At 47.5% G+C, this 23,605-nt stretch overlaps 1 protein-coding gene and 1 long non-coding RNA gene across 2 annotated transcripts in view; one reads left to right on the top strand and one right to left on the bottom strand.

Moving 5' to 3' along the window:
- PEX14 (peroxisomal biogenesis factor 14) overlaps positions 1-23,605 on the top strand; it is an 88,676-nt gene that overhangs the window by 14,724 nt on the left and 50,347 nt on the right. The gene's annotated exons all lie outside the window — the stretch shown is intronic.
- LOC143824317 (uncharacterized) lies at positions 3,964-6,643 on the bottom strand. Its single transcript, XR_013226751.1, has 3 exons — positions 6,601-6,643; positions 5,142-5,233; positions 3,964-4,157 (listed from the first exon to the last, which is right to left on the bottom strand). It is a non-coding gene; the product is annotated as an uncharacterized LOC143824317 (long non-coding RNA).

Genomic DNA, 23,605 nt, shown 5'->3' with positions numbered 1-23,605 from the left:
ACAGCTGATGGGACGCTCCCTCCTTTGCACATTTCTGCTTCCCTGGTTTGCTTTAACCGCAGTGCCGTGTCATGTCTGGGCCCCACTGACCACAGTCAACGATATTCAGGGTTCCTTTGAGCCCTCGCCTGCCCGTGGAATCTCTTTCTTTCAAAACCTGACTGATGCGGTGAGTTGGTTAGCGCTGTTCCAGATGTGATTTTGAACCATGGTTTAAATCTGTGTGTGTTGGCAGGTAGGCAGGGTTGCATTTTGTGTGCCATCAGGGGTTGTGTGCCTGGTGACAGCATGAAAGAGGGCCTTTTCGGTGGCAGCCCCACGATTATGGAATGCCCTCTCCAGGGAGCTGCAGTTGAAAACATTTTTATTTAGGTCTTCGTTTGACTGCTTTTAGCTGTTCTGTATTGGCAATCCTATTCAAGATTTTAAATTACAGGTTTTAAAAAACATTGTAAACTTCCTCAAAGTAAAAAGGCAGCTGAAAGTAGTTTAGCCAAGAGGTAAGTCCCTGCCCCAAGGAGCATACATTCTGAATTTCAACACACGAAATGGGGAAGGTTGATGAACAGAAGAGAAAGAGCAGGAATTATAGGATTCAGTGAGCTGGCCAATCGGTCCCACCTGGCATCTCTCTGTCACGTTTTCACACACATCCTTCCTCTGAGGGCTCAGAGACAGGCGTTTGATTATCCCCTGCCCAGTCCATCCTGGAAACAGCCCAGCGAGTCTGAGAAAATGACCGGCCAAGGTCACCCTGTGAGCTTTATGGCAGTGGGGATTTGAAGCTCCAAGCAAAGCTTTGTTTGGGTCTGACTTCTGCTTGTGTATCGAGCAAACCATTTTGCAGTGTGTTGGGGCCCTCTGTGGAATGGGGTTCGTGTGCCATCCTGCTGATGCCCGTGAAATGCCCGGGCTCCTAGCTTACTGCGTGGCAGCTTGGATGTACCTTTGGCTAGAAGAAGAAAAAGAATGGCTGGCGTTTTTTTAATATCCTGCTTTTCTCTTTCCAAAGGAGTCCCAAAGCGGCTTACAAACACTGTTTCCTTCCTCTCCCCACACCCAGTCATCCTTTGAGCTAAGTGGGGCTGAGGGAACTCTAAGAGAACTGCTCTGCAAGAACAGCTCTAAGGGAACTGTGACTAGCCACCCAGCTAGTAGCATGTGGAGGAGAGGGGAAGCAAACCCAGGTTAGATTCCACTGCACCACACTGGCTCTTTGTAGGGCTTTTCTTCCTTTTAAATGCGCATGCTGTGCCTTGTGATCAGTTGATCTCCAAGGTGACTTCGAACAGATTAAAAAAAAAAAGAGAGAAGAAGATGGCTTTAGATGAAGCATGGCCACCGGCTCATCTCTTAATGGCAGAGCGGCTAAGGGACGCTGCGCAGCAGGGGAGGGGGGCAGGACGTGAGATGTTAAAGCCGCCTCTGCTGTTCTGTTCGGCTGGGAATAAATCGAATAAAGGACTGTGGGGGTCTCTGAGCGCTGCCAATTGTTTTCTTCACATGCTCGGGGGGTTGTTCTTCGTGCCACACCCTTTGCCAACAGCCCCCACAAATGGGACGGGGCCCTGCTGCTTTGGAATTACTCTGCAGGTTGCTCTTAAGCAGCTCGCATTCCACACACACACAAACACACACACACACACACACCTCCCCCCCCCCCCAGGCCCAGAGGGTCCTTAAGTTAGGAATGCCTGTTGTCAACACACAACTTATTCTTTCGCCCAGTTTTGTGCTGGCATCCCCGGTTTTATTCGTGTCTTCCCTGCCGTTCGTGAACGAAAGTAACGTTAAGCTTTGCATCTATTTAACAGGAACTATTTAGCGCAAAGAGGCAGCAAACAGCACGGGTATCGAGGCTTGGCTAGCGCATAGAAACGAGATCAAGACTTTCTAGTGGGAGACTTGCGGGGTGTGCCGTGTGGTCGCTCCTCTGACCCCAGCCTCTCAGGCCCAATTCAGGAATCGCTCCGTGGGAAGAAAGCCTCTATTCCCCTTGTGGGCAGTCCTGTCTGCTTAACAAGCCGCTGAAAAAGAGCTCCCGGCGGTCATCCGTAGTTGAACTGCAAAGTTGCCTGTGCGCAGGCTGGAACTGCAATGTGCAGCTTGTCAGGCGGAGGGGTGGCGGGATGGTTGCCTGCAAGTCTGGGGGGGCAGCGGGCTTGACGTGGTTGCAACAGGCCCCCAGAGGATTCCCGGGACTGGTTGGAAAGGGGGTTTTAGCCCCACGTGTGGAGATCTGGCCAGATTCCGCCTCCCTGTCTGATGCTTTAGTGGGTCTGTCCTTGTGACTTTTTAGTGGGGTTTCTAGAGGGGCCAGGCTGTCCACCGTTGCAGGCAGCGTGCTGGGCTAGACCAGGGTGGCTCGTGATGCATCAAAGCATCACTTCCTGTTCCTGCATAGGTGCTTTGCAACTGCTAGACAATGCGCTTTTGATGCACTTTGCCTCCGGATTTTTCTGTGTCAAGTGGCGAAATCCCCCTTGCAAACTGTCACTGAAGTGGATTGAAAGTGCATTATTTAGCATGTGCAAAAGCATTCCCTCTCCGATACCACAACTTTCACCGCCCCTCTCCTCCAGCACCCTTTGCAAGTGGGCCGTGGCTGCTGCCCTCCACTTCACGAGCCTCCCCTCCCCTCCCCTCTGTCCCCTCTCCCCCTTGCCCTCCCCGTCTTTTTGAGCCAGGCTGTACACGTTTAGCTCATTTAATCTTCCTGTCATAAGTCAGGGCTGTAATTGACAGGCCTGACACAGAGAGTCGCAGGCTGCCAGCGGAGATATAAACACGGCGGCTTTGCGGTGATTGAGAATTACAGTCGGGAGCCCGCTGCGGTGCCTGTCCTCTGGCCCCTCCCTTTTTGGGTAGCCCCTCTCCTCAAGCCCCAGGGGGCCACGTTCCCCACACCACTGCAAAGTCCCCCGTGAGACAGTAGATGACGTGTGCATGTAGGGTGCCGGGCTAGGGGGACCCGAGTTCCGATCCCAATTCTCAGAACGACGTAGTTCATTAGGTGACCTTGGCTGAAGCCTTCTCTCTCTCTCTGTCCCTTGGCCCAAGCCACCTCACAGGAGTGTTGTGGGGATAAGAGAGCCAGCTTGGTATAGTGGTTATGGTGTCGGAGTAGGGTCTGGTCCGTGTCCTTCCCAAGCTCCTTCCCCAAATTTCCAGGAGTTTCCCAACCTGAATCTGGCTACCCTACCCCCATCACCCACCAGTGGCCTTAGTCGTATGCTAGGCTGAAAAGTCTTCTTGGGCACACAGCTGAAGCTGCTACAGCAGGGGTAGTCAACCTGTGGTCCTCCAGATGTCCATGGACGACAATTCCCATGAGCCCCCGCCAGCGTTTGCTGGCGGGGGCTAATGGGAATTGTCGTCCATGGACATCTGGAGGACCACAGGTTGACTACCCCTGTGCTACAGTGCTAGAAACAGTTGGTTTCCTCTCGGTCACCCAGAGAGCATCGGACCAGGTAATGTCTGAGCAGTACTTGTTGGTGCTTGCTACTCTAGCCTAGTCCTTCACACAAGATTTGCGTGTTTCTTGTGCATGTGGCAGGGGCCGTCCCTTCCTCTCCAGCCCGCTTCAGGCCTAGCGTGTTGCGTCGTGGGGGAGAGCGAAGGAGCAGAGAGCACCACGCAGGTTGGTGTCGGGAAGCCGCGCGAAAGCCCCGTCCGCTGTCTAGTGCGGGATTCTGCATCGCTTCATGCCGATGCTTTCCCCAGCGGAGTCTCGCTCGCGAACGCATTACATGTATTATTGCAAACCGCGCAACATAAAGAGGGCATTTTACGAAGGGGGGATAGCAGAGGAAACATTACGGACAAGACCTTTTATAGCCCTTCCATTATTATGGTTTAAATCTTGACGTGGTCTTTATTTGCAATGACATTGGGACCAGTAAAGCCGAGTTTTCGCCCTCCTCCCCCACCCCTCTCCCGCCCCACCCGCCTCTCCTTCGCTCCGCTCTGATCCTGGAGCCGCTTGCCGTGCCGGGATGATGGGAAACTAACAGGCAAGAGAAACCTCGTCCTCTGTCTTCGCCAAAGCTGGGCTTCTTTTTCTTCCATCTTTTACTTGCAGTGGAAGATACAAGGCATCCAAGTTGCTCTTAAAGTGTATGTCGTCCCTGCAGGTCTTTTTCCCTTCGCAATTTCTGGTAAAAAAAAATATTGCCAGATTTTCAAATCTCTGTAGCTGGAACTTTTCAGGATATCTCTTGTTAATCAGTCAAAAAGCCCTTGAAAAGGAAAGGTCATTTTCCGAATGGCATTTTTCTGTGTGCAAAGTTGATGCTTGTGTTTTGGGGTTGTTGTTGTTGTTTTTTTTTAATAAACCCAAAATACCTTTTATGTATTTACAAAAGAGAGTTTGGGCAGGATTGACTCTGCTCCTGCTTAGGAAATATATTCATTATAATCATTCGCTCCAAAAGCCCATCAAATAGAGGTTTGTCGGAATAAAATGACCTTAACAAAAATGTAAATGATCATCTGCATGTTTCCCCCTTTCTGTTTTACAAATTGAAGCCATTTTTGAAGGAATAAAAATATCTGAAAAGTGAGTATAAAACAGTTGTATTTTTTTACAAGACATCCCTTAGCACTGAAAATATGATGGGTTTCTTCTCCAAGATTTAGGAGTCTGGACAGATTTAAAAGAAACAAACATAGAAATTAAATGCTTTAAACAGTAAAATTTTAGAACTGGATTAAATGAAGCAAACCAAAGCAGATAACATGTGTCTGTGTTTGGATAGATATCAGCATTAATGTGACATCTTAATATCGGGAGTGATGTTTCCACACTCAAGTGTTTTCCAAATAACTTGCAAAATGCACAAACATATTAATGTTCGTCGAGTTCGGTTTGATTTTTCCATTTGTTAAAATTCCTAATAGGTATGAAAAGGCTCCCGTTTTTGGTGGTCAGGCTCTCTTGCATATGTGCATGAAACTGGAACAAACCTTTACCAGCCTTTTCCCAGTGTACCAATTTATTTCCCTAGCCTGTGGCTGTGGTGGTGTTCTTTTCTCTTAAAATAAATTCTGTGTTAATGTGAGTGGAAGAGAGCGAAGCACACGGAAAAACTTTGTGGAATGAGAAATCCGGACAAATGGCCCAGGAATGGTTTGCAAACCTTGCCACCTTTGTGGGCAGCTTTTATTCCAGCGCAGTGCTTGTTGTGTGTTCTTGTCTTAGGCAGGAAGGATCACATCTTGCTTGCTCCCTCTTGAACCAGGAAATAAAAAGCAAAACATTACCAACTTCAAATCACAGAGGAGAGGCTTTGCCCCTCTAGACTGGAAAGGGAGTTTGACCACACTTAATTTCAAAGCTACTTAGCAGTCATTGTGAAGGCAGGAACTCGCCTAGGGTGAATAAGGACTCCCTCCAGGCGAGTAGGAAGAAAGAAATCATAAACTGGCTAAGGATGGCACCATGTTTGTATAGGGCTTTCCAGACAACTAGCCTAGGTAATACAGGTTGACGGGCATGCCATACATGTTGTGTGTTAATAACTCTTGTGGACTCACTTAACAAGGCTTGTGCTGCAAACAGGGTTGCCAGCTCCAGGTTGGGAAATACCTGGAGAATTTGGGGGTGGGGTTTGGGGAGGGGAAGGACTTCTCTGTCTCTTGCAGATAGCAGCTGGCAGTTCTAGTTGGGGACTTGGGGTGAAATCTGGCCATGCTAAGAGAAAACTACTCATCTTGGTTTCCGCTTTTGTTTTGGAATAGAGTGGCGGCCTCTAATCCGGAGCATCGGGTTTGATTTCCCACTCCTCCTCCACATGCAGCCCGTAGGGTGACCTTGGGCTAAGTCACAGTTCTCTTAGGGCTGTTTGTGCAGAGCAGTTCTCTTAGAGCTCTCTCACGGGGTGTCTGTTGTAGGGAGAGGAAGGGAAGGCGATTATAAGCCGCTTTGAGACTCCTTTGGGTAGTGCAAAGCGGGGAATTAAAAAACCAGCTCTTCTTCTTCTACTCTCCTTAAAGACGGGAGGGGGGAGATGTGCGTGCCGTCATCCGAGAGAGAGCTCTCTCCCATCTTTTGAACAAGTTGCCAATTACTCCATTTCAGCTGGCTACGGCATGCCTCTTAAAAGGGAAGGTTTTAATCTAGTTGGCCGCTACCCTGGCTGTTAAGCGCAAGTTTCATTCATTTATTTATTTATTTCTGCTGGCTCGCCCACCCAATGTTACTCTCAGGGTGGGTTTTTTTAAAAAACTTTTTGGGCTGCAGGCCAGGGTGTACAGACGGCCCCTGGGGGGGGGGTTGCCATTCCACAGGCCCACCTTTGTTTCGCTCTGGAGCCATCGTAGCGGACGGGGGACCGGTTACGGGAACGGATCTGTATTTAAACAGCAGCACAGCGTAGGGATCTCCCCGGCAGGGTATTAATGCTAATTCATCTGCTCGCCCCCTGCCGAGCGCGTTATTTGTTTAAATCTGTGGAATCCCCCGGTGCCTTTATATCCTCAGCAGAGCCAGCCTTCGCTCCCTGTAATTATTTAACATTATATGCTGATATAAATTGTAACGGTTAAAGAATGGTAATGAGGAAGGGGTTGGGAGGGGAAGAAAACACAGAAGTTAACCTTAGGAATGGCAGAGTCAGCTCTTAAATAGCAACCGGCAACTCCCCCCCCCCCCCATATTTTCTCCTTTCTCTCTCCCCCCCCCATCCCACGTTCACAAGATGCTCCGTTGATCAGACTAGGGGGGTGGCTTCTGTGTGTTTTCTCTGGATCGTTCTTGGCAACAAGCCGGCCGGGGAGAGCTTGAAAATTCCACAGACTATATACAGACTGTCACTTGTGTAATGTGCACACACACGCACACGTTCTCTCACATCATTACGCACGATGCCGGCACACAGCGGAGCTGGCTATGTCTGGCTAACACGTTTTGATGTGGATTTGGGGGACTTGGGGGCATTGTCCCCCGGAAAGAGGGCCCACTGGGGGATACGCAGCCAGAGGGTCCGTTCAGAACCCATTGGGTATTTGTTCTGCTTCAGTTGGGGGAGGGACGGGGACAACACAACATGAAAGTGTGTTTAGGAAGTTTGTGCCCTTTGCTGTCGACAGTGGTTTGCACGTAATTAATGTTGTGTGTATGGATTTAGAGGAGGGGGATAGTTTGTGTTTTCAGGCTGTGTCATGATTTTCCTTGTTGATTTCTCATAGTATGTGTATGGGGGGGGGGTCTGTTTGTGGGCATTATGCGCAGAATTTGCCCAATTCTGTCCCTGTCATCTCCAGTTAGAAACTGTGTGGAATTCTCTCCCCAAAATTCTTTAGGATTGTTTAGCAGCCTACATTTATTTTTTTTAAGGAAGCTTCTGAGTGCTGCCCCAAGAACACCACTGAGAAAATAATATATTGTAAATACATAAAGGCTCACTTAGTTTACGGATGCCAGCCTCCAGGGAGGACCTGGGATTCTCCAGACTACATAGATCAGCTCCCCTGGAGAAGATGGATGCTTCGGAGAAGGGACTCTGTGGCCTTGTACCCCATTGAGATCCATGTCCTCCTCAGACTCCACAGCCAAATCTCCAGGAGTTTCCCACCAGGAGGTGGCAACCCTGTCTCCTGTTGGTGGCTGGGCAGGACCTGACCACTCTTCTCAGGATCTGTGTACATTTGTGCAGAATTTAATATCATCTTCTTTTGAAATTCAGCTCGATTCAAGTCAAGCAGTAACTTAGAGGCCGGGATATGAGTTTTTCAGAGTCGACCCTCCCTGCTGAAAGCCAATGCAACATGCTGCGAAGGACACCCTCCCCCCCCCCCCATCTCTGAGAGCGAGAGAGCGCATAGAGAGCTGGCATGGAGCTCTTGCTGGATTCGCACGGCAGTGTGACGGTTGGTCGAACTCTCCTGGAAGGCTGGCCTGGTGCCAGCCTTCACCACAATTCATACTGTGTCAGTTTAATAAATGCACTACTTAAATTATGAAATTACAAAAGAAAAAAGAGAATGCACTTATTCAGACTCTTAATACATTAAAAATAAGGCATTAAAACACTGACTTCTCCCCCCCCCCCTTTCCAGAATCAATAATGAACAGGAAGGGTTGTAGACATTAACAGTCATGGACATTCAAACTCTTATACATAAATTATCCAAGAAAAATGCACATAAGACTTGAATAATGTAAATACATTAATGCATTTAATAATTTAAACATTAAAGCGCAGGCAGGAATTCGCGGCAGAGGCTGTTCTGAGATAAGCAACAGCCCTGGAAGTTGTGTGTCCCAAGATCGATGGCCAGTTTCCCCTTGAGAAAACGTGGATTGGGGGGGGGGGGGAATCATGCCATGTACGGAGCGTGTGGTCGCTTGTCCAGAGAACTCCCAGGATGTCTGCCATTTTCAGCCTGTGCCTCCCGCCTCTTTCTCTCCCACCCGGCCCCACCTTGCATTGTCCTCAGAAAACCAGACAAAATTCTATATTTTTTGCATGCCTCCCAGATGTGTGAAATTAGAGAAACATCAGTGACTGCTTCCAACAATAAAATCAGAGTCCAGCAGGGGCACCTTTAAGACCAACAGAGATTTATTCAGGGTGTGAGCTTTCGAGTGCAAGCACCCTTCCTCAGACTAAGAACTTCTGTCATGACAGTCGGAATATGCTACTCTGATGATAGATCCACTTATTTGAGGAGGAAGCGTGGCTTTTGGAGATCAAAGCTTCGGGCCCTGTGTGGCAACTGTTGTTGGATTATCCCAGCCTTTGTTGCCATTCCTGTTTTGCCCATAAAGAAATGGGGGAGAGGATTCCTGCCGCAGCTTGCCTTGAGCCTGGCTGGGTTTAAGTGGTGGGTGTTTCCCTGGGATTAAAAGCATGAAAGGGAGACCATCCCAGCTACACCTGCAGTTACTTACATCTTCCCCGGCCTGATCGATCAGTTGCTTAAAACGTTTTGGGGAGTGGCTGCTTATTCTGTAGACGCTGCTTTCTGCCGTGTCCTGTCATATGATTATTCCACCCATATGTCTGTCCCATGAAAATCAGCTTCCCAGTTTTGGGGCTGTATCGGAGTATCATTGCCAGTCTTGGTTTAAGGACACTTCTGCAACCGAACAGGACTCCAAGGCCCAAGGGCTCATCCCAAGAGTCTTGTTTCAAGGTAGGAACACCATCAAAATCTGGCCCAGCCAGATCAGACTGGCAAACTCCTCATTTTAAAAAAAATAATATTTTTATTTTTAAAAAAACAAGATAAAAATAAAAGGGATGCAAAAGAAAAAGGACCATGCAACAAACTATATATTTTAAAAATCATTATACATTACTAGGTGTATTTGTTGTTGTTGTTGTTAGGTGCGAAGTTGTGTCCGACCCATCGCGACCCCATGGACTATGATCCTCCAGGCCTTCCTGTCCTCTACCATTCCCAGGAGTCCATTTAAGTTTGTACCTACTGCTTCATTTACTCGTCCCCTTCTTCTTTTGCCCTCGATCGCTCCCAGCATTAGGCTCTTCTCCAAGGAGTCCTTCCTTAAAGCAGTGTAATACGTTTATATGCATTACAACACATTTCCATACAGTTTTTAAACTGTTTCTCATTCAAAGTTTGTCTCCATAAACACCCATCTCTCAAATTTCAAAACGGATCTCTTTCTCAAACAGGTTGTTTTCGCCATTACTATGTAGTCGGCAGGTTTATTGTCCCTTTCTTCTAAGCTTAGAAGTCTTTATATTTTCACCTTCCCCAAAGTTTTGCCTTGAAAACTCTACAGAGTCACCAAAAGTCAGCTGCGACTTGAAGGCACTTTACGCAGTGTGTGTATCACTTTGCATTTATAATAAATTTTTGTTTTTTAAAAAAAGTGGCCTGAAAGAAACCCATCGGGCATGCCAGCAGCTAGAATTTTGGAGTGAAAAGGTGCAAAAGCAGCAAAGAAGAATGCAGACATACACTTGTAGTTTAAGCGTGGGGAGTCCTTTACCCAGTTCCTAAAGTCAAGGGAGAGGATGGGCACGCCTGGCCCAACAGAGAGGTGAGAAACTTCCCTTAAAAAAGAAAAGAAAGCAAGTTAACACTCCCTGGGACGCTGAATGCTTCACTAGGCACCCACTTTTCTGTGCTTGAATTGTGTGGTGCAGGAATGAACATAGCCCTGAATACATGTTAGATTGCGCAAGAGATATCTATCCACTCTGTTGCAAACAGGGCTGCCTGCTTCTGTAGTCACCTCTGGGCAAGGAGGCCTAGCCCCTTGACAGCCCATCCAAATGATCTTTTGCATCTCCCCAGACATCCGGGCCTCCGTGCAGCCAACAGGAGCCTAGCGCCTGCTGGAGGAGAAGCCCCCTAATCTCATCAAAAGAGCACTTAGTCCGCGTTGGTGGAGACCATCGAGCCGAAAAGCATCCAGACGGCATGGGCTCTTATCAAATCACTCGTTGAGCCCAGCTAATTAAAATAGAGCTTCATTTTTCTGACCCGTTGTTTGGCAGGAATTCGAAACGGAACTAACCCAATTTCTGCGTGTTTATGAGCCTTTTATTGTATCAGAAGTACTTTTCTGCAAAATGTACAGGGCCAGTGCTAAATGAATTGATCTACAGCACAGATGCACTGCGGACCTGCTAATGATTTCTCCTTCAACTCCCTCTCAGTCTGCAAGCAAGACCTGACTTGGGAAGACAGAACTTCCCTTTTCCATGTCGTTGTGTCCTCTTCTGCCTAGTGCATTACGTCTCGGGATCTCAGGGCCATGTAATAACTGGTCATTTCTGCCGGGGTGAGAGAAGAGAAGCAGGAGCCTCTTGTTGCTCTGATGGACTGTCCTTCGGAAGAAGTTGGTCGAACTCCACATGGTGGCTGGGGATCTTGCACTACTACAGCTGATCTCCAGGTGACAAATCAGGGGGAAAATCGGCTGCTCTGGAAGATGGGCTCCATGACATCATACCCTCCTTAAACCTGTGATGTCATTTCCAGGGCGAACCCAGAAGTGATGCTCTAGGATTCAGTAAATACTCTGTGGTTTTCCACTGAATCCTACAGAGGCATGATGTCACTTCCGGGTTTGCCCAAGAAATGACTCTCAACTGCAGAAGTGCCCGCTCCATAGGATAACTAACCAACCTTACAAGGTGATTGAAAGGTATTTTGAGAAGCAATTAGGAAGGCATAATCCAGCTCAAGTTAGTCCTTAGAAAGATTTAAACACCCGCTTAACTCTGCCGGTTGATACCAATGGGGCTTAACTGCACTTAATTGGGCAAATTGTTCTTGACACTTTCACTGATTTGTTTTCTTTTTACTTCATATCTACCGTATTATTAAGCAGGAAATCCGTGGTGTTGTTTTAGCATCTGAGCGAAGAGGCCCGGAGCCTTGTATGGTGTAGCTGTTAGGGCCAGAGAGACCCAGGTTCACATTGAGATTCAGACCTTTGGCCAATCATTGGCCGGGTCCAGACATCACACAAAGTTTAATTCACCCACGGGATTGTTTGAAGTCTGCTAGCTGTGCCGTGCAGTGGTTAGTGTAATGGATTAAGGTTGAGATAAACATTTTGGATCAAGAAGAAACTATGTAAGAAGACTATGTACTAGATATATGTTCCCATGGAAAACAGCGTCATGACTTGGAACCGTCTCTCTCCGTTTGCCACCATAAGAACCTTAGGATCCTCAAATACCAACATGCTGGTGGTCCTCAGCCTGAAAGAACTGCATCTGGCCTCAACTAGGGCTAGAGCTTTTGGGGCCATGCCCCCAGCCTAGGGGGAACGAGCTGCCAAATGAAATCCAGGCCCTGACGAAACTACTCAAAATGGTGCTGTTCCACTAGGTCTTTGGTTGGGTCTGGAACAAGCCAATATACTTAAAACAATTGCGGGCCTCCCTCTGTTCTTCTCCACTAAAAGGTGAACTCAAGGGGGAAATCACATTGAGCCCCATAAGTTGACTGACAGGTAGATTGACCGATTGGAGTGATAGGCAGGAGAATGTAGAACAGCAAGGTTTTATTCAGTGTTTTAACTGTGATTTTAATAGTATGATGTACGACATATAAACACGATATAATGTAAACCTCCCTGAACCTAAAACTAATAATAAAATAAACAAATAAATCAAGAAGCCCCTGTTTCTAGTTTCCAAGGTGCTCTTTGGTAAACTAGACTCCCAGCTTCGTGGAGAGAATATCGGCCTCCCTTACTAACTTCTTGTGAAGAAGGCCAAAGTATGTGCAGGTTTTTTAGATCCTTAAAAGCCTGAAAGTATTTCCTTTTTCTGTCTGTGTTGCTTCGGAAGTTTGCTTCTGCATCGCTTAATGTTTTGCACAAAAATAAAAACGTCATTCCTTTGTTCTCCATTAGAAAAGTGCAAAAAACAATACTAATTTCTGCTTTAACTCTGGCTTTAGAACCTAGCTTGGGGGTGGGGGTAGGGATGAAGCCTTTGATTTTTAGAGACTCAGATTGTAAAGTAAATTAAAAAAAAATTTTTCAAAAAAATACACAGAGAAGAAAAAAGCAAAGCCTGGCTTAGAAAAATACATTTGGTCCATTTGGAACATAATGAAATATAGAAAAGACTCAATAAAAGGGCCTTTATTACTTTAAATGTTTTAAATGTGGAGTTTTTAGCCATCAGGTTAATGTTTTTGTATCATTTTTTGATTTGATTGGGAGCTCTTTTCCAGGTATCTTTGCCACTTGAGTGCTAATTGGATTTCTGCAGATAAATGGTGCTAGCTTGAAGCCCTTACCTCACTGCGTTCTTACCTCAGCGTTTATTTTATTTGTTTTTACTGTAAATGTTAATAAATCTTAGGATGTTTTAAAAGAGTGGGCGAGGCAGAAAGAGGATCTCTGTAGGGAAAAGAGGGGAGGGGTAGAAGGATGCTCCCCCTCTCCTCAGAGCTCCAGGTTGCAAGATTTGGAGGGGGGGTGGGAGTGGGGGGGTAGAACCATCTTCTTTGCAATCGTGGCATTTTATATATATAATATATATTTAAAAAGTGGCTCCTCAGCCAAGCAGCGATCTATAACCCTTGAGATAAAAAGCGTTGATTTCTCCAGCAGTTCTCCAGACAGAGCTTGGAGGCATTCAAATTGGCTTACCATTGATGGGCAGGGGAGAGAAGAATTTGGCGGGCCCCATTTCAGAAGAAATACATGGGGGCTTTTAAATGGAAAATTGGAAACCTGTCAGCAACGTTTCTCAAGCAGCTGGACAAAACCAGCTGCCCAGGATGGGGTGGGCTGTGGTCAGATCTCTAGATAAGCTGTAATTTGTTTTAACCATGGTTTGCACAACAAACCCTGGTTAGTCTACAGCAGGGGTGGCCAAACCGTGGCTCTCCAGAAGTCCATGGACTACAATTTCCATGAACCCCTGCCAGATTCCCGTGAGCCCCTGCCAGCATCATGGGATTTATAGTTCATGGGCATCTGGAGAGCCACAGTTTAGTCACTCCTGATCTAAAAGAAGCAAGTAGCAAGTCCACGTTTGTGTACAAACCTATTTGTTGCCTCCATCCCAAACAATATCTTTCCTACAATTGTTCTGCTTTCACACGTGTAAATATCACATTCTGTTGCAGGATACAATGGAAGGTTTCATGTAGTTGGGGTCTGCCTGTCTTCCTTCCATTTGCCTTGAGTGGCAGCTGTCCAGGTTCTTGGACAGAAGTCCTTCTCAGCCCCGATGACCCATGAGTTAAGGATGGTGCCGAATTCTGCAGCCCTCCTGTTCTGACCCCCTAAATTGATGCTTTGTTTCTAGCAGGGAGGGAAATGGATGCAATATTCAAACGTTCCTTTTTTTGTCGTCGGTTGCTTATAAATAAACTTTTGTTTGTTTTTTGCCGTCCGGTTGCAGACGACTTCTGGTGACGAGGCAAGAGATGGTCAGAGGTGGCTTGCCTCCTCCTGTGTTGTGCTGCTGGGCTTTCTTGGTGACCATTTCAAGTCCTGACCAGGGCCGACTCTGCTAGCTTCCCAGATCTGATAAGGTCAGACAACTCGGGACTAGGGTTGGGCGCTTCGGCCTCCGAAGCAGCTGTTCGCTCCCGACGCAGCCTGTTGGCGCCCAACCCTACTTGGAACACCCAGGGCAGATGAGCAGAGGCGGTTAGCCATTGCCTCCCTCTGCATTGCAACCCTGGACGTCCTTGGTGGTCTCCCATTCACCTGCTCACCAGTCGATCCCAGTTCAAGGCTCTTCCCTTGGGGCTGGCTCCCCCCTCCTTTTCCCCGTCGCTCCTCCATGAGTTGGGCTACTTTTGTAAACCTTTGTCCCAAACGAATCCGAAGCGCACAACTCGCAGAGCTCTGCAAATGTGCGGCGCATGTTCGGAATGTGCTGATGCATCGTAGTGCTACTCGTGTAGGTAAAGGACTTCTCCCCCCCCCTCCCTCCACGAAGCAGATAATTGGTTATTAATTTTTTAGTAGGTAAAAAATGTAATTGTAATAATGGTTGACATGTGCTGACTGCTTCAAGGTTTAAGGAAAATGAAAAGGGAGGGGGAAAAAAAAGAAAAGAAAGCCAAACCCCAGGAAGATCTTGCAGACCGTGTTTTGATCTGCTTTTCCGTGCAAGTTGCCGCTGCGCCGTGGTTTCCGTCGGAACCGTCCCTCCCTCCCCACCCTCCGTTAAAAGCAAAGACCACTCCTGCACCCAAGCTGGTTTACAGCAGCTCTGTAAGACTGCCCCTCCCTCCCCCGGGGTGCCTCAAAGTTCCCTGGATCGCTTGGGGCCATTCCCCCTACCCTATGACTGGTGGGTCCAGTCCATTCACTCTTAACGGTCAATGGAGCCATTTTCTCTGACCTGCCTGGCAGGTGGTGACCAAGGAAGAACAGAATGCAGTCGTCTAGGGCAGGGGTAGTCAACCTGTGGTCCTCCAGATGTCCATGGACTACAGCAAACGCTGGCAGGGGCTCATGGGAATTGTAGTCCATGGACATCTGGAGGACCACAGGTTGACTACCCCTGATGTAGGAGATGGAATCCTGCTTCTAATGTGGGGTTCCCCAACGTGCTCCCCGTGGGCTCCAGGGGATTGGCTGTGCAGATTTTTTAAAACTTGCCTTGGCGGCAGGTGCCTCCACAAGGTTCTTCACTGTGGCCATCTTTTCGTGGCTGGCTCCACCTCCCGTGGAAATCATTTTGTGGCCACGCCCACCACGCCATGCCAGGATTCCGAAAGTGCCTGCAGGTTCAAAAAAGTTGGGGAACCCCTGTTCAATGCAGCCACCCAATTCCCTCGGTGTGAAAAATTACCCTGACAGGGAGAGCCCTCCTTCTCCTCCATGCACAAGCTAGTCCTGATCCTGCTCCCAACAGAGGCGGATTATGAGAAAACCACAGCCGACAACAGACTCGTGCATAGATGCAACAGGCAACCTCCCGTCTGAATTCTGCACCTCCCTTTGCTTTGCTTCCTTGTCTCCCGTTAGCATTTCTGCGGCGTTCTGGAGAGGCCAGCTCCGGCCTTCCTCGTTTGCGGCCCTCCCAATCGCCTGGACTCGATTTCAGAGCCGCCGGGGTGGGGGGGTTGGAAGAGGAAGCGCACGTCTTCCTGAGTGAATCCATTTTGCTGCCCTGATAGAGTCCTCTCCGCCATCACCGCCCCTCCCCGCTTCCCCCGGTAAGGTTATCATGACAGGTCTTTGGTTTTTAAAAATAGTGAACATAATGGCCATAAAAGATGCCGGATGGCCCCCTCGGGAAACTGAAAGGAGTCCATTCATTCATGGAATATTTACTGTGCGGCCGACAGCCCTACAAGCCGATATTTCATTCTCCCTTGGCCTCATTGTTAGCCTTGGTCTCCACGTAGCATCAGGAAAAGAGCGAGGATGTTGTCCGTGGCAGCTTTGTGCTCAGGCAAAGGACGTCGGTGCCCACATTTTGGAGCGCTGGCCCCATAACCTGGCAGAGCTGAGCGGGGAAATCCCAACAGTATCCTTCACCCACCCTCTGTTTACTCACTAATGTTCATGAGCCAGCTTGCTGGGAGGGTGGTAGATAAATTGAACAAAAAATGGGGGCACAACCGGCTGGGAGTTGGGTGTGGTTTGCCCACCAGGAGACCCTCCCAATGAATTGCCTATTGTCTTGTCTGCCGCCCTCCAGAACTGACCGCCCGGCTATTGCGGTGATGTTTGACGGCCCTTGGTAGTACGTTTGTGGGTGGTTTTTCAAAATTCAGAACAGCGTTAGATTTTGCAGCGTTTTTGTATCATGTTATACCATTGCACCGTGAAAGCCCCCTATTAAGAGGTGCCAGCACAGCATAAAGCAGCCGGTGGGTAATACGACCCATCCAGAGTCTTGAAGTAGGGTTTGCTTCTGGGCTTTTAGGCCCTATCACCATAGGCTCCTGGTAGGGTCACTCTGGGAGGCAATGGGCTATGATCCCCTGGAAAGGAAGGTGCACCCTTGAGTAGGAATGGGAAGGAAGTTGACCTTCTATTCTCCTTTCCTCGCCCCTTAGGAAGGGTGTCCAGAGCCTTCTCTGCCAGGGTTAGGGTTAAGAATAACAAAGTTCTATTTAAGGTGTAAGCACACTTCTTCTGATGCAAGGAAATTTCCTCAACCATTGCATATAGGTAGAGAGAGGGTGGGGAGGTTTAATTTTGGGGAAGGGCTAGTTGCTTGCCTAAGAAACTGGGTGATTATAGCTGAGATTGGATCAAGGCAGTTAAGATCTGGGAGGGGCAGTAAATTAGCATACAGATAGAAGTAAATGGCAGTAAAGAGTACATGGTCCCTACCTCTGTACAATTGATTATTTGCAAGGTTGGGCGAATGTTGAGGCAGTCTTGGTCTGCCTCATGAGACCTGGTAACTTGGAAATGAAATAAAACTGTGAATCATAGATTTCCTGCCCAAACTTGCAAAAAAAACCCAAGGTGAGCCGGGGAGATGTATTGTACATTACTTTTAGTGGTACGAGCAACGTAATGGAGACAAGATCAGACTCTGAACCGGATGTCAACATCACGTTTTAATTCTCCCCCCCCCCACTTTGTGAGAAACGGGCCCCAGAGACTTGCATTTCTCAGTAAAAGAAACACAATTTCGATGCTATTTTTGTGCCTGTTGCATAAAAGGAGCGAACGGATCATCGTCCATGACAGCAACACAACGGAGGTCAGCCGCAGCTGATGGTAATAACAGCGTTGAGAATCAAAGAGAATCACAAACAGCCATATTGTCTTATCCTTAATTGTAGTCTGGGAGGGAGGGAGGGAGGGGGCGTCTGGGAAGGGCCCATCAGGCCTTGCATTTTGAGCCTCGGAAACGGAGATGTCACCTCACCCCCCCCCCCCCCGGCTTCTCTGACATTCATGGAGATATTCCACTCCTCTGGTGTGATTCAGCTCAGACGTCTTGGGAAATTCATTAATTGTACAGCTTTGTTCTAGGGATCATTTTTTAAAATTATTTAGGAAGAAGAGTTGGTTTTATACCCCGCTTTTCACTGCCCAAAGGAGTCTCAAAGCCGCTAATGGTCTGTTCTCCTAAAGCTTTTATTTCTTTGGAGAAAACTTTTAAATGACGCTGTGTGTGTATAACCGTCCTAAGTTTTTTAAAATTCTGAATTCTGGTATTTTAAAAGATATCGTGCTTTGACCCTTGATGTCGTGGTTAGGAGCGCGGACTTCTAATCTGGCGAGCCGGGTTTGATTCTGCACTCCCCCACGTGCAGCCAGCTGGGTGACCTTGGGCTCGCCATGGCACTGATAAAGCTGCTGTAACTGAGCAGTGATATCAGGGCTCTCTCAGCCTCACCCACCTCACAGGGTGTCTGTTGTGGGGAGAGGAATGGGAAGGCGATTGTAAGCCGCTTTGAGCCTCCTTCTGGTAGAGAAAAGCGGCATAAAAGAACCAACTCGTCTTCTTCCTTGTCAAAGATACTCTGTTAGTTTTTTTTTTAACTGGCTTTGCATCACTTACTCTGATGTTGTTAGCCAAAGGGTGTTGCAAGGAGCTTATTTCCTAATTTAAAAACCATCTACCATAGTCGTTGCCACTGATTAGAAGCAATTTATATGCAATTTGTTAACTCATGATCACCAAATGTTTTCATCTAGAGCCAAAGCCTAAAAAAGAGAGCAGGCACCAGGCGAGAGCTCCAGAGGAGATGGTGGGGCCATGGATGACTGTGCATCATGGAGTGGAATCTAGTCAGTAGGTTGTGCTTTGGAGGGGCAGACCCTCATCCAACCCCCTAACCTTGTTTGAAAATTGAACTGGCTTTCTAGTCTAACTTCCTAAGGCAGGATGGATAAGGTTTTCACTGCAGGGATGCTAAGGTGTAGCACAGGGGTAGTCAAACTGCGGCCCTCCAGATGTCCATGGACTACAATTCCCAGAAGCCCCTGCCAGCATTTGCTTCTGGGAATTGTAGTCCATGGACATCTGGAGGGCCGCAGTTTGACTACCCTGTAGCATGATGCCATGCACGGCTGACGAGACAAACCCTGGTTCAAATCTCCACTCTGCCATGCAGACCCACAGGGGACCCCTTCCTCTCGTTCCGTCTCCCCTCCCTCACAGGGCTGTTGTGAGATAGAACGGTGAAGGGTGGGGGGAACACGAATACCCTGTGCTGATATAAAAATGCTGCTGTTTTCTCAGCTGCGGAGAAATTTGAGTCTAGCACAGAGGAATTTAAAATAACTTATCTCCTCTTATCTGCAGGGCCTCCGTCTAAAAGTCATAATTGGGGCCTAGACATTTTGAAATATTTCCTTCCTGGCTTGGGTCAGGATAATTTCATTTTCTGCGCATAGGCTTGCATATGCTGCTTTTAAGCCTTGGAGATGGCTTCTTTTATTCTATACAGATTTATTTGCAAGATTTATAAACCTTTTTTTTCAACATTCAGAGAGGTCAGCAAAGGCAATTGGAAGTCATTCTACAAGGATACGGTACCCAAAATATTAAATCTGATTTAAAATAGACACACACACACACACTCCAGATTGAAAGGGTAAAGAAAACGATGAATTCCATAATTGAAATACCGCCTATTTAGCAGAATGTTAGCCCGAAGAAAGAGGTGTTTAGCCCCTCTCCAAAATGGTCTTGTCTGGTCTCCTTGGAGAGAGTTTCATAGAATAAGCCAAAGTTGACGAAAAAGTATTACTGCCTTTACTCAATTTCAGATAGTTGGGGCTGCCGATTCTTGCTTGCCTATAGATTTGGGGAGGGGGGGGGGGGGAAGAGCCTCCGGAGGGCAGGTTTCGGAGGGGGAGGAGAGTACAAGGCCAGAGACCCCACCCTTCAAAGCAGCCATTTTCTCCAGGGGAACTGATCTCTCTCACCTGGAGATCCGTAATCCTGAGAGATCTCCAGCTTCCACCTGGGGGTTGGCAACTGTGCAGGGGCAGAAGGAGGGGAGCCCCCCCCCTCCGTAGGGCTGCCAAGTGTAAACTGGACCCTGGGATTTGGGGTGGGGGACGGTGACTCCGCCCTGAGCTCTGAAGGCCGTTCTCCTGCATCCTCAGCACGCACATTCCTGTAAAGCTCAGAGCGCGTTTTCTGTTTTGCTTTTCAAAGGGGCATTTTGGCTATCAATCTTTTATGTTCTAACCTGGCCCAATAAAAACTGAAGATGGACAGATATTTCACTTTGAAACCCAGGCTACTTTGCGAAGTTGTTTCTTTCGACGAGGGCTCCCCCCCCCCTCCCCCGTATATATCAAAGTGTTTTAAGAGTAGCTTGGGTCAATAATGCCCTGCTTTAGAATTCCCTAAATACATATTTACACGATAGACCTTAAAATATATTAGCTGCTCATGTCAGCCTCTGTACAATTCTATCATGGATATTTTATGCCCTTTAAGAAAGGATACAATTTTAAGGGGGGGGGGAGTGAGTGTGGCGGCAGATATCTCTTCTTGTTTTGTGTAAAATCGTACATAGGAAAACCTTTATAGTTGTTTTAAATAATTAAAGAGGAGGAAAAATCCCTTGAACTAAACATCTAACTTGCTGTAAAGAGTCTATTTAATTGGGCCTGCATTGCATATTATACCGAATGCGTTCCGCGCCAGTAGCTGGGATTGGGAGAGCAGTGACTCATTCAGAGATACAGCAGGCAACCTTCTCCAGGTTAATCTGCGGTGCAACTGCGTCAAGAGCTTTTGTGTGAGCCAAGAATTGCAGACATGGTAGGCCTGATCCTGCACAGGCAGGTGGGAAATTCTTGAAATAACGAGGATGAAAATGAGGGAAGGGTTTTTATGTTTTTTGCCACTTTTTTGTACAAAATGCCTCACTTGGAGAGAGTTAGCTAATCAGGGGAAGGTGTCAGTTCACTGCAAATATTCTGCTTTGCTAAATGCGGGGTGCCTTCCCGGCCCCATCCCACAGTGCAATACGAAATTCTACATACCAGAATTCAGGGGAAGGGCTTTGGCTGAGGATCAGAGCGTACAAAAAATTCCCCAGTCCAATTTAAGCTGCAGATGTTGGAAAAGAGTTTCCTGGCTGGGTAGGTCTTTGAATTCAGGTCTCTCAAATCCTAGAACTGTACACCGCCCTCGTCCTTGTCCCTGACTCTGAGAATATAAGAACACCCCTGCTGAATCAGACTAAGGATCCGTCGGGTCCAGTATCTGGGTGCTTCTCGTATGTACATAAACAACCCCGCCCTGACCTGGCTAGCCCACAGAAGCCCGATCCTGTCAGATCTCAGAAGCTAAACAGGGCCAATCCTGGCTAGTATTTGGATGGGAGACCTCCAAGGATTTGGCTGGCAGTTCCTCCAGTGAACACTAGAGGTCATGACATGGAGGCAGGAAATGGCAAATCGCCTCCAAACGTCCCTTGCCTCGCTGCCAGACAGTCCTCGGACCTCCTAGGTATACTACGCAAGCCAAACAATAAATAAATACGGGGAACCTCGCAAGGAGCTACCAAGACATGTGAAAAGGCAGGGGTGGTCTGCCCTGGCCTTTCTCTGCAGAACCTCTCTTGGTCTCTCAGCCAAGTACTGACCCTGCTTCATTTCCAATAGAATCATAGAGTCGGAAGGGACCTCCTGAGTCATCTAGTCCCACCCCCTGCACCGTGCAGGACACTCCCAACCCTGACAGTGTAACCTGCCACTGAAGTATGCACAGGTCTATATTAAGTCCACATAATGCCATCTCTGTTCCATCAGAAATATTATGGATCGTAGATTGGGGATCTTTGCCATGACTTGTGATATCTTTCTCCCTTCCAATTCCCTCCTTTTCCTTCTTAACTTCCAAGCTGAAGAAAAGTCCTGTTGAATTCTAAAGCTTGCTCATTGCTTCCCAGCTTCTTATGCACCGGATGGAAAGTATTATGTTTCTATTTCCTTTTGGGTTTTTAAAAATTTCCTAATGTATCTTTGCAGCTGACTTTGTTTAATGTGGGCTACTTTGTGGGAGAGGAGCATCGAGGGAGCAGTATCTCCTTTTGAGGGTTAACCTTGTTTCCTGGTTTTAATTCCTGGACTTTTGTGTTCACATGACGGAAGGCCGCCTTAAGCAGAAACTAGAAAGGTGGGCTACAGAATTTGAAATGAAAAAAATGTGTGTGTGAGAGAGATTTTAATTGACTGTTCGTATCCTCTGTAACCGGCTGGGTCCTTGTCCCAAATGAGAGAAACCGGCTCTCCTGTGGTGCCCCCTTTTCCCTGCCTGCTGTTCCTGGTTTCGGGAGAAAAGCCCACCCCGCCCAGATGCCGCCTTGCCAGGTTTGCGGTGGGTGACTGCAATGACTTGAGAGCCCTGCATTTAAAGCAGATCTGGGGATTTTGTCGTGCTTTATAATAAAATGCCAAAAAAGGGAGAGAGAGAGAATATTTTTCACCCTCTTCTCCTGTCCCTGTCATATGTTGGTTTTAATGAGCAATTTTAAGAAATTGAAAATAAAAGGGGAAAATGAATAGGTGTTGAACCAGCCTGTGATATGTAAATGCCAACTAGTAATTACCTAAAACCACAATTTTCTTTCTGTTTCATCTCGCAAAACATTTCATTTCCACCGAGTGAAAACACTTAATTTGGGCTGCGTTCCTTCGGCGGAGGCTGGGTGACGGAGACGGTGTTTCCCCCGTGGCTCTGGCTAGGGGGAGCACGAGGTCTTCGCTTGGACTCCTGCCGTGCCTCTCTGGTTCGTTCCCAAGAGCATTTCATCCCTGAGCCCCAGAATATTTCTGCTTAAATGCTGGCGGAAGGAAGAAGATCTGGGCAGTTCAGCAACCTGTTTTGTGCTTCTGGGTTTAGTTTACTGCTACAGATTACCCCCCTACACACCCCTGATACTAATTGGTAGCGATTTAATTGGTGTGTTCAGTTCCTTAGAACAGGGGTAGTCAACCTGTGGCCCTCCAGATGTCCATGGACTACAATTCCCATGAGCCCCTGCCAGCGAACGCTGGCAGGGGCTCATGGGAATTGTCGTCCATGGACATCTGGAGGGCCACAGGTTGACTACCCCTGCCTTAGAACATCAGCTCAGAATTCTGTGTTAAACATCTTGCCCACATTGTACCCAAAGGCAGACAGGTGAATTCAACTGGATCAGTACAAGCCAGGTTGGAATATGCAGCCAGCCTTCGAGTTACACAGAGTTTTTCCACTGGCCCAAAAGTAGTCTTCTTGCCTGCAGCATTTTGGGCAGCTCTAATGCTTCTCACATTTTTGGGTCCTCATATTTTTGATTGTTGTTAGAATTCCACACCTTTTAAAATGTTGAGTTTCAAAGTAAATTGGCTTTTATTTTTAGCTGTAGAAAAATTTAGTGTGGAGTTTTGCCTCTTGATTTTAAATCTTTGGGACTGATCCCACTTTTAGTCAATAAGATCCAGAAAGGTTCAGATGACAACCATCATCAAATCATCAGTGTTCATAGGATAGGACAGCAAACTTTCAAGCTACAGAGAACGCTTCAGCGGGAAGCATGATTTTGGTCAGAAGAGATCTGTGTAACTTGAAAGCTGGCTGTATTTTCCAGCTTGGCATGTATCAGTCCAGCTGAACTGTCTGTCTGACTTTGGGTACAATGTAGGCAAGCAGGCATTTTTTAAAACTTAAAACTTTGGGAACTATAGAGTCACCAAGTCTTTGGGTTCACGTTTACTGTCTAGCTAAGTGGACATTGGGTGTACTCCCGTGCTCCGAAGAGAATTCCTTCATGCTGAAGATGTACCACACAGCAATGCTTGAAAAAAAGTGGTTTATTTGGGGCTGAAAGCAGAACAAACAAGATTAGAATTGCCCCTCTCCATGCGTTTCCCGGAAACATTTGGTGACCAGTGCTAGAAGACTAGAAAAATGCTAGGCCTGAGCTGATACGGGCAGCTTCCGTCTCCTGCCACATAGAAGCTACGGGGAAGTCTGTTACCTCCTGTGGGCACTCTTTACAACATGATCCTGGACTGGATGAATCCGTGGCCTGATTCAGCTGGGCTTTTGTGTTTCTAATTTACTCCCCTGCCTATTGATCCGGAGGCAGTTTCTGCTTGCCTCTGGCAAATAGGCAAATTATGTGTTTGTAAGCCTGGATTAGAATTAATATTTATTTGATTGTTCGATTTATTGCCTGCCGCTCCCCAAACGCTCACGGGGGTTAT

Source organism: Paroedura picta, chromosome 15, assembly GCF_049243985.1.
Source record: "Paroedura picta isolate Pp20150507F chromosome 15, Ppicta_v3.0, whole genome shotgun sequence".
NCBI lineage: Eukaryota > Metazoa > Chordata > Lepidosauria > Squamata > Gekkonidae > Paroedura > Paroedura picta.
Note: the sequence above shows the minus strand (reverse complement) of the source record. Positions and strands in the feature narration are given on the sequence as shown.